General features: G+C 51.1%; 1 pseudogene; it reads right to left on the bottom strand.

Moving 5' to 3' along the window:
• Positions 1 to 460: 460 nt before the first annotated feature.
• LOC113621482 (developmental pluripotency-associated protein 2 pseudogene) lies at positions 461 to 4,627 on the bottom strand (annotated as a pseudogene).
• Between the last annotated feature and the right edge of the window lie 10,959 nt (positions 4,628 to 15,586).

Here is a 15,586-nt window from a genome sequence, read left to right as displayed (position 1 = left end):
AATTCGAAATTTGTGTACACTACAAAATAATAGACCATAGTAAGTCTCGTTACCATTATTACCATACAATCACGCCCCTTTGCCGATTTCACCCACCCCTCCCCCTTCCCCTCTGGTAACCTTTTATTTTGTATTAAGACATGGACCATCTATGTTCCTTTTTTTCTTTTTTTTCTTTTTATTTTTTTGCGGTACGAGGGCCTCTCACTGTCGTGGCCTCTCCCTTTGCGGAGCACAGGCTCCGGACGCGCAGGCTCAGCGGCCACGGCTCACGGGCCCAGCCGCTCCGCGGCATGTGGGATCCTCCCGGACCGGGGCACGAACCCGCGTCCCCTGCATCGGCAGGCGGACTCTCAACCACTGCGCCACCAGGGAAGCCCCCCTTTTTTTCTTTAACTTCCTTTTTTTTTTTTTTTGGCTGTGCAGTGAAAGCACCGAGTCATAACCACTGGACCACCGGGGAATTCCCGACATGGACCATCTAAAAGCAATGATGCTGCTGTGTCCGAACCAAGTTCCTTCCTCTTCCCCATTGCAATTTATCTTTTCATAATTTTCTTATTCCTCTTAGCACATTCAGGGTATAACATATTATCTTCTAGGTCTGGGGATGGGAAAGTGCAGGCAGGGAACATAAAGAGAGAGATCATCCCCCAGGGAGTGTCAGGCACCCAGGCCTGACCTGCACGGAACTGCAGGCGAGCCCAACCTTCTGTGTCTGCCAAGAGCGGTCTGCCAGGGACCACACACCACCGGACAGCTGAGGCTTGCGGCAGAAGGGACTCAACGGAGGTGGGAAGGGGCTGTGAATTCACAGCCTTGGGCTGAACGTTCTTGCAGCAATTCTTGACCATGCTGCCAACATGGCTTCCTGAGCTGAAGTTATCACTCCACCCACAGTAGTCCTTTCCTGCTCTCCCTCATCCTACTTTTCCGAACACTTGTTCTGTTGGTCACCATCTCGCGTTTCCTTGAACGTGACTGCAATCTGGACTCCTGTGATGATTGAGGAATATACTGATCCTTTTTGGGATAAGCATGTTTCTGGAGTCTCAGATAAACCCCTATTTTCTGGCCATCGGTACAGTTCCATAAGGCGTCCCAACTCACTTTATTAATTGGAGGCATCATGGTCGGCAAGAGGTAAACTGGTTTACTACAACTAGATTTGGGGCAAGCCTTGAACCCTTCGCTTGTTTCAGGAGAATGAGCTTGATCGTTTGTGTTCAGTGGCTCCACACTGACTTCTTTTTTTATATTTTTGTTTATTTATTTATTTTGGCTGTGCCGGGTCTTAGTTGTGGCACACGGGATCTTCGTTGTGGCCCGCGGGATCGTTTAGTTGCGGCATGCAGTCTTCTTAGTTGCGGCGTGCTTGCGGGATCTAGTTCCCTGACCAGGGATCGAACCCGGGCCCCCTGCATTGGGAGCGTGGAGTCTTACCCACTGGGCCACCAGGGAGGTCCCTCCACGTTGACTTGTGAAGTTGAAGCAACACCTGGTTCCCTTTGACAGTCTTCAACAATTCCCTCATTAACTGGAACCAATGTAAGAGTCACATTTTTTCATCTAATGCCTCTCGAAAGAAATTCTTCTCGTAATTTGGGTATGCCATTTTTCTGGGGTTTTTAAACAATTTTTTATTGAGGTGGGATTCACATAACATAAAATGAACCACTATAAAGTGAACAACTCAGTGGCATTTAGTACGTTCACGGTGCTGTGCAAACACCAGCTCTATTTGGTTCCAAAACATTTTTATCACATCAAAAGGAAACCCCCTGCCCATTAAACCACCATCACTCCCGTTACCCCTCCCCCCAGCCCCTGGCAGCCACCAATCTGCCTTCTGTCTCTGGATTTACCTGTTCTGGACGTTTCATATAAATGGAGTCATACAACATGAAACTAGACATCTGTTGTTCGTAGCTGCCCAGTGCTCCATTTCCCCCTCTTCTGATCGCAGCGACCATATTTCACTTCGGGGAAGCCACCCCACAGCTCCCCTAAGTCCACTTGGCTGCCCACCCGCTGCGTGCAGGGGCGGGCGCATGACTCAAACCTGGCAAATCAGTCAGCGTGATTGGTTCAGGGATGTGACTCGATCTCCCCCAATGAGAGCAGCCACAGCACTTCTGGAGCAAGCGGCTTCTCTGCTTGGCTCACTGAATCAGCAGAACGGGAGACTGAGGCTGCTGGCAGCCACCTTTGTCACCATGGAAGGAGTGCCCACCTGGGAAAGAAGCGCACCTGAAGGAAAGCAGAGACAGAGCACTGAATCCGCGCAAAGGGCTCGTGTGTCCAGAGCAAAGAAAGCCAAACTGAGGGTGGGCATTTGCAACAAAGCAAGGATTTTGTTGCGGGGTGCCAAGCAAGGGAATGGGAGACACGTCTCAGATCCACTCCAACTTGGTCTCTGAGTTAGGGATTTCTAAAGGCGAAGAACAAAGGAGCTGGGGTTAATCATCTTAATCATCGTGGTCTATGTGTCTTTGAACCTGTGGTCTGTGAACCGGGGGCATCTGTGTCAACATAATCTGTACAGGTCATCTTGACCTGGAAGATATCCCAGAACATCACATAAACGGTGATGCTTATTGCAAAGCTGCGGCTCAAGGCCCATGACCTTCGCTGCTCCTTATTAATTAGGCAAACATGTGATCAAACAGGTATGGCCTAGGACAGAGAGGAATAAGAAGACCAAGAACAGAAACCTGGGTATTATTTTAATTATAAATTAGTCATTATAATGACTAATAAATTTTAATTATAAATTTTTAAATTTTAATTATAAATTATTTTAATTATAAATTAGTCGGTTTCAGCGGGAGGCTGGTTCTTGTCCACATTGTCTGAGCACCTGGATCCAACTCTGCCTGAAGGCAGCGCTATCCTCAAAACATTTCACTTTTGAAAGTCGATCGCATCCTGTTGTGATCAGGGCTGATTGGAACTGGGTTTCTGTAATACGCAACTAAAAGGGACCCAAACAGTACATGTGGCATTTCACTCACCTGCCTTTGCATACTCCCATCCTTTATGAAATAAAATGCAACTCCTTAGCAAGGAACATACAGTCTTCCTGATGCAGCCCTGTCTCCTTCTTCCTTCATCCCTTGTAACACCCCCTCCTCATTTAATATGCCAGCCACACAGTTCATACACACACACACACACACACACACACACACACACACACACACAATGCTTTTCCTGCCTTAGGGTCTCTGCTCTTTCTGTCTCCTCTGTCCAGAATATTCTCATCACCCCCACCCGACTCCCAAACACTTACTCATCCCTTATCACTTGATTCAGGCATTACCTCCTCCAAAAAGCCTTCCCTGACTCAGTGTCCCACCTCTCCTCCAGCAGAAAGGCGTGTCCCCCGGGCTCCACACAGCCCTGAGTGTGGTTCAGTCACAGATCTTGCCCATACATTGTTGTTCATTATCTGCCCAAGTCTGGTCTCCACCCCGTCCCCCCCCCCCCCCCCCCCCCCCCCGCCCCGCACAAACAGGGGTCCTCCAGGGCCAAGAGTGTGCCTGGCTCTGCTGACAGTACAGTGCTTGGGCCACCGTGAGGCTGAACTGCTTTATTTTTTTTTTCCTTTATTTTTTTGGCTGCCTCGGATCTTAGTTGCGGCATGTGGGGTCTTCGCTGAGGCCTGCAGGATCTTTCGATGCAGTGGTGCGGGCTCTTCGTTGCCCTGTGGCACGTGGGATCTTAGTTTCCCGACCAGGGATCCAACCCGCATCCCCTGCATTGGAAGGCGGATTCTTTACTACTGGGCCACCAGGGAAGTCCCTGAACTGCTTTCAAAGAAAGCTTATTTCCCAAGTTTTTCCCAAAGATTTAAATTTATGCTTTCATCCAGGCAAGCTTTCATCCAGGCAAGCGTCAGCTCTGTTCTGTCCTGTACTTAAGGATGCAACGTCTAATAGAGACACAGACAGAGAACACAAATGTATGGATACCAAGGGGGAAGGGAGGGTGAGGTGGGAGGAGCTGGGAGATTGGGATTGACACTATACACTATTAATACTATGTATAAAATAGAGAACTGATGGGAACATACAGTATAACACAGGGCACTCTACTTAATGCACTGTGATGTCCTAAGTGGGAGGGAAACCCAAAAGGGAGGGGATATATGTATATGTGTGTAGACGTTAGCACAACATTGTAAAGCAACTATACTGCAATAAAAATTAATTAATAAAACAATAAAAATTCAGATTCTGAAAATCAAAAAAAAAAAAGGATGCAATGTCTAATATTTCAGTGGTTGGTCTTTGTTTGGGCTGAGACTGGACTCTGGAGCCGTCCTCTCCCTGGAGCCGCACCACCCCCGCCCATGGTTGGGGGAAGGCGAGAATGCGGAGAGATGGGACCCGCTCACAGGGAGGCCTGACTCCTACTGTTGAGGCCAGGGAGCACGGAGATCTCTCCCCCAGCCTGGGATGATCCAGATCAGGCCCTTCGATGCCACCCAAAGCCTGTCTAAGGCTTTTCGTAGCGGCCACAATCATGTCTTTAAATGTGAGAGCCCGGAGGCTGTCAGAGGGGGTCACCTGTCGTCCCCCCTTCCTCACCGATGACTGATCTGCAGACCGGCCGAGGCAATCATGTCAGGCCTCTGCCTGCCTCGGGTTAGCTGGCTCCATGCACTTCAATGCAATGTCTGAGCCTCCATGAGCAGAGAGGGGCGTCGGGAGGTGACAGTGTCAGGGTGGGGCTAGGAGCCTGCCAGGCACGCCTTTCCTTGTTTCTGGGTGTCCCAGAAGGGACCCCCCCTCTGGATGCCGCTTAAGGTGTGAACAGGTGGGGTGGGGCTGAGCTGGGTACCGGGGACATTGGGAACTGGCTATCCTGAGTCAAAGGATGAAGATGCCTCAATAATAGGCAACTTTAGCTGGTTCGCAGTGGTTTCCTTCCCCCACCAGTCCCTCCAGTTACTTGTCAGGGAGTAAAAGTTGCCTCTCTGGGGCTTCCCTGGTGGCGCAGTGGTTGAGAATCTGCCTGCCAATGCAGGGGACACGGGTTCAAGCCCTGGTCTGGGAGGATCCCACATGCCGCAGAGCAACTAGGCCCGTGAGCCAGAACTACTGAGCCTGCGTGTCTGGAGCCTGTGCTCCGCAACAAGAAAGGCCGCGATAGTGAGAGGCCCACGCACCGCGATGAAGAGTGGCCCCCGCTTGCCACAACTAGAGAAAGCCCTCGCACAGAAACTAAGACCCAACACAGCAAAAATAAATAAATAAATAAATTTAAAATGCACAGTATTCCAAATAGTATAAAAATAAAATTATTTTAAAAAAAATAAAAGGAAGTCTATATATTTGTAGAAATGACATTAAAAAAAAAAAATGTTGTCTCTCTGGACACTTCGTGCCTCCTACAACTGCTAGTCTAACTTCCCTGGACCAACTGCACACCTGGGCCCTAGAATTCTAATGACCCAGCCCATCCTAGGACTCACTCAGGGAGAATGGGTCCCACTGTTCTGGCAGGTATTGGGGAACCCACTCTTGGCTTCTCTCCTGCGGTCAGCAGGTCAGGACCGGGCACACTGGAAGCCTCATCCTCTGAGAAGCCAAGCCACTCACCAGATAGCTGCCTGCATTTGGAGCACCTGCATGGCCCTTGTACTCCCCTCCAGGGTCACTCAGTGACCCTACAAGCTCCCAGCCAGACCCAGCTGCCCCGGCGGATGAGCACAGGACCCAGCTGCCCCAGGAGTCAAAGGTTGCTTCTTAAGGATTCATTTTTCCAGGACAGTCTATTCATGTGGGAGAAGAGGGATGTTTCATTCACTTATTCATTTATTAAACCTTCATCCAGAGCCACTATGAACCAGATGCTGTGCTAGGTAGTGTGTGGGGTGCAGTGCCCATCCTGCACCCAATAACAGTAATATGAGTTAAAAATAGCTGAGTGTCCAGGAAACCCCTGGCAGTCCAGTGGTTAGGACTCTACAATTTCACTGCCAAGGGCCCGGGTTCAATCTCTGGTAGGGGAACTAAGATCCCGCAAGACGTGCAGCATGCCAAAAACAAAACACATTTGCTAAGTGCCGGAAGAGCACAGTGACAGAGCGCTCTGGGACCTGGGAGAGAACCAGGGAGCCGGGGTCCCTCCGAGGCTCTCGCCCTCCCTGATTTAGTTTATGTGACAAGAACTTACAGAGCCTTCGGTGCCAGGCGTTGTTCTAAGGACAAACACCAAGCCATTTCATTCTCATAAGAGCTTTGTGGGGTCGGTATTATTATAACCATATTTTATGGAAGCTGGGGGGCACAGGGCACAGAGAGGTTGAGTTGCCCAAAGTCACACAGCTGCTAAGTGGCAGAGTGCTCTTTGTACCCCAGCAGTCTGGCTGTGGCCCTGCTCTTACCAGCCCACCAGGATCTAAATGACTCTGAGGTCAGAGGTCAGCCGAGCTGAGGGCTCCACGCAGGGCTGTAGGGCTCTCAGGCTGGAGAGCTCTGTCTCTGTCCACCAGCCATCAGGGGGGGACTCCAGGAGCCACATGGGTCTGTGCAGTGCAGAGCAGGAGGTGGCCTCCCACCCCTCAGAACAAGGTTTTACACCCCCGTTCAACTTGAATGAACTGTTTGTTTTTGAAGGAAAAGCAACACAATGAAACCTGACACTGGGTAAAAGGCCTCTCCTTCTGCCAGTGAGGGGGGCTGGGCTCCGAGAGGGAGCTCCGGGACCCATGCGGTCCCTTCCACCTGGACCGCTGACCACCACGTGAATGCCAGCCAGAGAGAACATTCCGAGGCCCCGGCGGCCTCATCGCCTCTCCCAGGGGTTTGGGAGGGAGCCTGAGAGGGCGGCCCGGCTAGGAGCTTGCAGCCTCCCTCGTGAGAGCTGACTCTCTCCTGGGAAAATGGACAGGTGAAATTCTAGAAGCAGGAGTGGATCATGTTCCAAATGGTCTCTGCTCTCAGGAAGGGGCACCTTCTGGATTGGGACAGCCTCACCTGGATGGAAACTCCACCAGGGCCCGACTTCTGTCTTCTTCACCACGTCTGTCATCCCAAAGCCCCACAATCGTCCTGTAAAGGACGAGACAACGAGCTGTTTAAGTCCACAGGTCCCGCCACCCGGATGAGACCGTCACTCTGCCACAGCTGCTTTGCCTTGTTCAGTACGTAAGGATGGGCTTGGCTTGTCCCAGTAAAACTTTATTTATGAACACTGACATTTGAACTTCATGTTATTTTCGCGTGTCATGAAATAACATTCTTCTTTTGCTTTTTTTCCCTCCTAAGCGTTTAAAAAGGTGAAAACCACCGTTAGTCTTCAGATTGTACAAAAGCAGGTTGTAGCTGGATTTGGCCAACGACCCCTGACGTGGTGGCTGCACAGCCCTTGGGATCAAACCCAAGCACGAGGCTTCTCACACTCCGCCAGTTAGGGCCCCCTGGGACCCCGTGGACCCCACATACATCTGCGGTTCTCAGTTCACACCTCTCTTGTGGGCTCTTCTGGATCATTCTTCCTCCCTTTCCTACGCTTGATTGTTTTGTTTTGTTTTGTTTTTGCGGTACGCGGGCCACTCACCCTTGTGGCCTCTCCCTCTGCGGAGCACAGGCTCCGGATGCGCAGGCTCAGCGGCCATGGCTCACGGGCCCAGCCGCTCCGCGGCATGTGGGATCTTCCCAAACCGGGGCACGAACCCGCGTCCCCTGCGTCGGCAGGCGGACTCTCAACCACTGCGCCACCAGGGAAGCCCCGCTTGATTGTTTTTAAGGCCCAGTTCAAGCATCCCACTTCTGGGAAGCCTCTCTCAATACACAGTCGGGTTTAGATGCCCTTCTCTTTATCGCTTGAGCCCCAAAACTGGACCCCGGTATGGTTGATGCCAAGTCTGAGGACAGCGGTTTGCTCCTTGGCCTCAGGCATCAGCCTGGAAGCTCCTAAGTACAGAGCCTGGGCTTTACATCCCCATCCCAGGGCCTCCACGGGGCTTGGAACATGGTAGGTGCTCAATAAAGGCTTGTAGGAAAAATTCAGCCTTCCTCTTCCCCTTCCCCTTGTCCTTCCCCCTCCCCCTCCCCCTCCTCTCCTAGTCCCTAAGGTTGTTGGTCCCCAGGGCCCAGGCCTGGGCTCTTCTTTTCTCCATCCACCCTCACACCTTCTGTGAGCTCACCCCACGTCGGGGCTTTAAGGCCATCAGCTTCCCACTCATATCTCCAGGTGGATATGGGGCAGGCATCTCGAGGCTTCCATGCCCCACACCTGCTCCTCTCACGGGCTTCCCCATCTCAGGTGCCATGCCCCCAAACCCTGGGGTCGCTCCTGAGCCCTCTCTTCCTCTCACAGCCCCTGTCTAATCCATCAGAAAATCCTATTAGCCAGACTCTCAAAATACATTCACCACCTTCACTGCTCCTGCTGGCCCCAGCCACTGGCCTCTCACCTGGATGGAGGCGAAGCCTCTTAACTGGTCTCCTCTCTCCCTGGTCTCTGCTTGACCCCCCTTCACACAGCAGCCAGAGGGACCCTGTGACAGCATAAGCTCTCGGGCAAGTCACGCCTCTGCTCAGAGCCCTCCCGTGGCGCCCATCTCCATGGACGAGTACATGATCTTAAGAGGGGTCTGTCTGCCAGGCACCACTGAAGCACTTCACTCATTGTCCCTCAGGAGAGCCCTGAGGTAGGGCCTGAGAAACAAAGGCCCAGGGAGGTTAAGTAGCTCGCCCAAGGCCACACAGCTATAGCCATGATAGAACTCAAATTCCTGACACTGGCCTTCCTGATCACACTCTCTGAGGTCAGCTGCTCCACCACAAAGGGAGCACCTTTGTCCCAGCCACCCTAGTCCCCTCCTTCTTTCTTTCTTGTAAATATTATTTTTCAATAAGTACTACATGTATATGGCCTCGAATTTAAAATGTATACAAGGGGGGACTTCCCTGGCGGTCCAGTGGTTAGGACTCAGCCCTTTCACTGCTGGGGCCCGGGTTCGATCCCTGGTCGGGGAACTAAGATCCCGCAAGTCATGTGGTGTAGCCAAAAAATAATAAATATATTTTTTAAAAAATTTTAATGTACGCAAGGGGAATACAGTAAATCTCCCTCCAACCCCTGTCCACCCACAGCCACCCACTCCTCCCAGAGGCAACCTTCTGGAGTTCAGCAAAGCGTCACCCTCGTAGGTGTCACGGGCATGGAGTCATGCGCCGTGGTCTCCGCGTTATAAGTGCAAGGTCTGGGAGCGCTGGCTGCCTCTGATCAAGTCACTTGTTCTTTGCGGACCTCAATTTCCTCATCAGCGAATCGGGGGACCAGAGATGATGATGCGAATACTTCTGCTGCTCTGAAGGTCAGCTTCAAGTAGTAACAATAATAAAGGAGGTAATAGGCATGCAGGTGCCTTGTCAGACGGAAACGTTGAGGCCTCATGGCCCCGTGGGCAGAGGAGCCATAGAAATCAGAGACTGGCCTGGGAGCGACCAGCCCAGTGTGTGCTCGGCTCAGACCTGAGGCCAGAAGGGCATTGCTTGCTTACCCCGGGGTTCCAACAGCATCCCCTTCCTCTGGTCCTCCATCCATCCTTCGCTCCCCGTGTGGATAGAGATGCTCTCCAGCCGGCTCACGCATCTGCTTCTCTTTGCTAAGCTCTCTTCTAAGCCTGTGTTCACAGGCCAGAGCCCTGTCCACCGCCCTGAAGACCTGGGCTGCAAACCCACACGGCATTTCCAAACTTGTGTAAGAGACAAGGGGCCTGGAGATGAAACATCTGAGTTGGGGAGGAGGTGGCCACTTCCAACAGAGCAGCCTCTAAGACTTTAATCTTGTCAAATGTTAGCTGTATCAAGCCCTGGAGCATGTCTACGGCCCTTGGGATCCTATTATTCTCCTAAACAGGCTCTTTGCCCAGAAATCATCTTGATCCACAGCCTATCACCTTCTTTTCATAATATCACACCCTTACTCCTACTTACATCCTCCCAGACTTTCCCAACCTCTCCTTCCATCTGGGACCCTTCACATCTGCCAGATGAGGCCGTGTCTCCCCAAAATCTGTGCTACGGCCAAGCTGTCGTTTCATCTTTGCTCATAATCAGGCCCTCCAGCCTCTTCATCACTTTTATTGCCTTTTCTCCTCAAAATTCCCTCCAGGGTCGCTGGTGCACTCTCCATGTGAAGACCCAAAAGCAAATTCTCCCAATAAGAACCATCCTCTTATCTCCAAGGTGCTATTTTTGTGCAAGGACTTCTCATCAGCCTGACTGCAGACACGATTTTGGCTGCATCGAGCATATTTGCGATACTCGTGGTATCACATGCTCTATCTGAGCGTGGGTTTTCTCCCCACTCCCAGCCTGCTTTCCTGCTCTCCCTGGATCCTCTTTATCAAGCTGTAAGAGGAAACTGCTTTGTGTTATGATCTGTTTCTGCCTAAAGCACTTTCAACCTGAGGAACAAAGCCGTGGGGCTCAGCAGGTAATCCTGGAGCCCTGGGCCCGCGCCAGCCGCCTCTGCTGGTCGTTCCTGCATCCCAGGGCCCCTGCAAATGTCCGTGGAGCATCTTCCATGTGGCAGGTAACACTGGAGGGCTTGGCCACATTATCTTATTTCCTCTGAAGCAACAATCCTAGAGGGTTTCCAATATAGGGAGTGGACACTAGGGTTGGACGGGTTAAGTAACAAACTTGGCCATACAGTCGGGAAGCAGCCGGACTGGAATTTGAACCCAAGGCCTCACCTTTCCTGTGGAACCCGTAATGCCTCAATGGCTGTGGCCGATCAGCCGGGACACCGTGGAGCTGGTACTTCTGGTAAAGAGGGACTTGTTCGGGCTTCCCTGGTGGCGCAGTGGTTGAGGGTCCACCTGCCGATGCAGGGGACATGGGTTCGTGCCCTGGTCCGGGAGGATCCCACATGCCGCGGAGCGGCTGGGCCCGTGAGCCATGGCCGCTGAGCCTGTGCGTCCGGAGCCTGTGCTCCGCAACGGGAGAGGCCACGGCAGTGAGAGGCCCGCGTACCGCAAAAAAAAAAAAAAAGAGGGACTTGTTCTCCAGACACTGCTCTACCTCCAACAGTAAACAGCCAATGCGCTTCTGGTCTCTGATCCAAGCTGAGCAACAGATACTCCAATGACTGCACTCGTGCATCTACTTGCCCAAGAACTGCATCGCACCGTCGGTCCTTACTGAGATGAGAATGCAGGAAAGCTCCAGATTCGGGGCCCAGAACTTTCCTGTACTTGAGCACGTGGTGTTTGGTTCTTCTAGGCAGGCCTTAACATTTACCCCTTTAATATTAAATACATGAAACAAACTTGGACACGAATGTTCACAGCAGCACTATTCACGAAAGGTGGAAACCACCCACGTGTCCGTAGACAGACGACTGGATGAATACAGGGTGGCGCAGCCATGCAATGGATTGTCACTCGGTCATAAAAAGGAACGAAACGCTGGCACACGCCGCAGCCCGGGTGAACCTTGTAAACGTGCTCAGTGAAAGAAATCAGACCCAAAGGGCCACATATTCTATGATTCTATTTTATTTATGTCCAGAGGGAATTCCCTGGTGAGCCAGTGGTTAGGACTCTGGGCTTCCACGGCAGGGGCCACAGGTTCAATCCCCGGTCGGGGAACTAAGATCCCGCAAGCCACGCGGCGTGGCCAAAAAAATGTTTTTTTAAGTTCTTTTTTTCATTAAAAAAAAAAAAAGAAAAGAAATGTCCAGAATAGGTAAATCTATAAAGACAGAAGGCAGACAAGTGATTTCCAGGGGCTGCAGGGAAGAAGGAACCAGAAGTGGCTGCTTAATGGGTGGGGGGCTCCTTCTGGGGTGATGATAAAGGTCAGGAACTAAATAACGGTCATGGTTGCACAACACGGTGAATGTATTTAATGCCACTGAAGTATACACTTCAAAATGATTAAAATGGTACACTTCATGTCATGTGTATTTCACCACAATAAACGAAAATTAAATGGGGCTCCAGGCTGGCATTGCAGACCCCTCTTGGCGAACACAACAGCTCTACCATCCTTCACTGGGTAAAGTGGCTGGAAGGGAACTTGGTATGATCTCGTACTGCCCATTTGCCCATTCTGCCCTCCAAGATACGATGGAGGCCCAGGCGTTTTCCTTACAGCAACGAAGCGGAGTTAGCCTCGGGGGGGTCTTGTCATTTGTAGACAGTATGATGGCCGAGATCTGCTTCAAAATAATACAGGATGGGGATAGGCGGAGGAGTGAGTGGAGATGTGGGCAGAACAGGACTGGCCATGAGCTGACCATTGCAGACGCTGGCTGACAGGTGAGTAGAGATGCATATGATATTCTGTCCACTTCTGCATATGCTCACCATTTTCCATAATTAAAAAATGAAAATGGTACTTTTTAAGCTTTGGCAGAAATTTTTGAAAATATAGGAAAGTTTACGGACTGCAGCAGTCATCTAGAATACCACCACCTGGAGACCATCCCTTCGTTCCATCCTCTCCGGGTCTTTTCCACACGCACGTGCAAATCATGCTCTAAGTTCTATGCTTTATCACTTTGGAAGCTCATCATCAGTGGTACCTGGCTTTGGCTACTAAGTCACTGGCATGCTGTGCTCAAAGTCATACCTGTAAGTGCTATGAAAAGCAGAGCAAGGAAAGGATTTTGGAAGTGCTCGGGGTGGAAGGAGGGGGTGGGCTGCCTTTTTAAACAGTGTGGTCAGGGTGGGCCTCCTGGAGAAGGTGGCTTTTCTCAGGACTCGAGGCGAGACAGCTGGCCATGGGTTCATTTGGGGGTGTTCCCAGCAGAGAGGTCAGCCAGAGCAAACACCCCAAGGCCAGCAAGTGCCTGGCCAATTGGAGGCACCACGAGAACGGGGGGAGCAGGGACTAGACCATGAGGTCAAAGAGATGAGGAGGGTGTATTTGTTTTCTGATGCTGCTGTAGCAAATCATCACAAACTTAGTGGCTTGACACATCAGTAATTTATTTTCCTGTGGTGTCCTGAGGTCAGAAGTCCAAAACAAGTCCTATGGGGCTAAAATCAAAGTGTGGGGAGGGTCGGTTCCCTCCGGAGGCTCCCGGGCAGTCTGTTCCTGCATCTTCCAGCTTCCAGAGGCCGCCCGCATTCCCTGGCTCATGGCCCCTCCACTTCTGCCTCTGTGGTCACAGAGGCTTCTCCTCTGCTGGGGTCAAATCTCCCTCTGCTTCCCTCTTATAAGGACACTTGAAACCATACTTAGGGCCCACCCAGATAATCCAGGATGATCTCCTCCTCTCAAGATCCTTCACTTGATCACATCATCAATAGACCCTTTTCCCAGGAAAGGTGACATATTCACCGGTCCCAGGGGATAGGACATGGCCATCTTTTGGGGCGCTGTTATTTGGCCCACACAAGGGGTCTGATCAAAGAGGGTCCTGTGAACCTTGTACAAACTTCAGCTTTTTCTCTGAGTGAAATGGGGGCCGCAGGAGGTTTTGAGCAGAAACATGATCCGATTTATGGTTAAAAGGATCAATGTGGCTGCTGTGTTCAGAAGATTCTAGAAGGGCAAAAGGGAGACTCCATAGGGGGTTATTACAGTAATCGGGCGAGGGGAGGTGGTGAGAACAGTCAAACCCGGAACATCTTCTCATGTCACGTACAACTGAAAGGATTTCCTGACAGGCTGGATGTTGAGTGTGAGAGAAAGAGCCAGGGATGACCCCGATGTCTTTGGCCTGGGCAACTGGCAGGATGGAGTGCAGGTCACAGGGGTCAGGAGCCGGATGGGGTGGGGAGGGCAGAAGTGGATTTGCAGAAGTTAGGTTTGAGCTTCCTGTTGGGCAGCTCGGCAAGATGGAGAGGCAGGTGGATGGGGCAGTCTGGAGTCAGGGGACAGTTCGGGCCGGACTGATGGCTGGGAGGCACTTGGGGGTGACCAGAAGAGCAGGGGTCCAAGGGCTGGGTGTAGGGCACACCAGCATTGCCAGCTGGCAGAGGAGGAGGGACCAGCAGGGGGAACTGAGAAGCAGCCACCAGAGAAGCAGGAGAAAACCAGGGGAACATCACCCGTGACCCAAGAGCCATTTCAGGGGAGCGGTGAGGGCAACAGCAGCCCGGAGCCTGAGACTGGGAACGTTCCAGATCTCGCTCTGCACCCCAGTTCTAGAAGGAAACCTCAGACCTTCTGCCCACCTGGGTGAAAGACGGCCCCCCAGGTCCAGTCTTTTTTTTTTCTCTCACCATTTTAACCATTCTAAAGTGTGTAATTCACTGGTTTTGAGCCTATTCACAATGTTGCACAACCGTCACCACTATCTGACTCCAGAACATTTTCATCACCCCAAAAAGAAACCCCACCCCCATTGGCAGTCACTTCTAATCCCCCTCCCCCAACCCAGGCAACCACTAATCTACTTTCTGTCTCGGTGAGTTTGCTTATTCAGGTCATTTCCTATCAGTGGAATCATACAATACGTGGCCTTTTGTGCCTGGCTTCTTTCACTGAGCATCATGTTTTCAGGGTTCACTCATGGATCAGCACTTCGTTGCTTTTTATGGCTGAATAGTATTCAGTACGGCTATACTACATTGTATATTGTTGATAGACATTTGGGTTGTCTCCACTTTTTGGCTATTGTGCGTAATGCTTCTATGAACATCTGTGTACAAGTTCTTTGTACAGACCTATGTTTTCAATTCTCTTGGGTGGAAACCTAGTCTTGGAATTGCTGGGTCTTGTGGTGACTTTAAGTTTTTGAGGAACTACCAGCTCATTTTCCACAGGGGTTGTGCCGTTGTACAATCCCCCAACCATGTATGAGGGCAGTCAGAGTCTTTTTGAACTGTAACTGCTCATCACCCTCCTCTAATTCTTTATGTGTGCACACGTGTGTATGGGGTGGGTGTGATCCAGTGGACCCCAACCTCTTTAGACTCTAATTTTAGAGAAGCCAGTTTTATCGACCAGTCTAGAGAGTATCATGGCAACCTGCAGCTTCCGTGTTCTGGACCAAGCTCGCTGAGGGAGGGGCAGGAGGCCCCTGGGGTGTCCCGTGATGCTCTCATTTCCAGGGTGGGAGAGAAAAAAGCCTCCTCATTCATCAAAACCACTCTACAGACAGAAAGTAGATTGATGGTGACTTAGGGCTGGGGACAGGGGATGGGAAGATAGTCGGGGGATAACTAAACCATATATGGTTTCCTTTTAAAGTGATTTAAAAAAGAACTAACACTGTAGGAGGTGATAGTTTCACATATCTTTGAATATACTAAAAAAGACTGCATTGTACACTTTAAGTGGGCGATCCGTATGATATGTAAATTATATCCCCCAAAACAATTGTGTAAAAAAAACCCACAAGGGAGACTGGAGAAACTCTGGGACAGAAGCCAACAAAATAAAGTTCTCTGAAGAAAGCAGCAGGAAAGCCCAGTTTTCATCTACAAGTTTTCAGCAACATTCCTGCACTCTCGGTCCTCGCCTTGCCTTCATGCACATCTCTTAGGTTTGTGCCCAAACTTTCCCCCACGGAGGAGTCAAATCTCAGCACATCTCACAGGAGGTGGAGAAAAGAGCCAGGAGGACCTGTCCAGCCCCTCTGCTCTGGGTCAATTCACGTGGTC

Source organism: Aethalodelphis obliquidens, unplaced genomic scaffold (genome assembly GCF_003676395.1).
Source record: "Aethalodelphis obliquidens isolate GAN/ISIS:26980383/991018 unplaced genomic scaffold, ASM367639v1 scaffold9, whole genome shotgun sequence".
NCBI lineage: Eukaryota > Metazoa > Chordata > Mammalia > Artiodactyla > Delphinidae > Aethalodelphis > Aethalodelphis obliquidens.
This window is presented reverse-complemented; position numbering and strand designations above follow the sequence as displayed.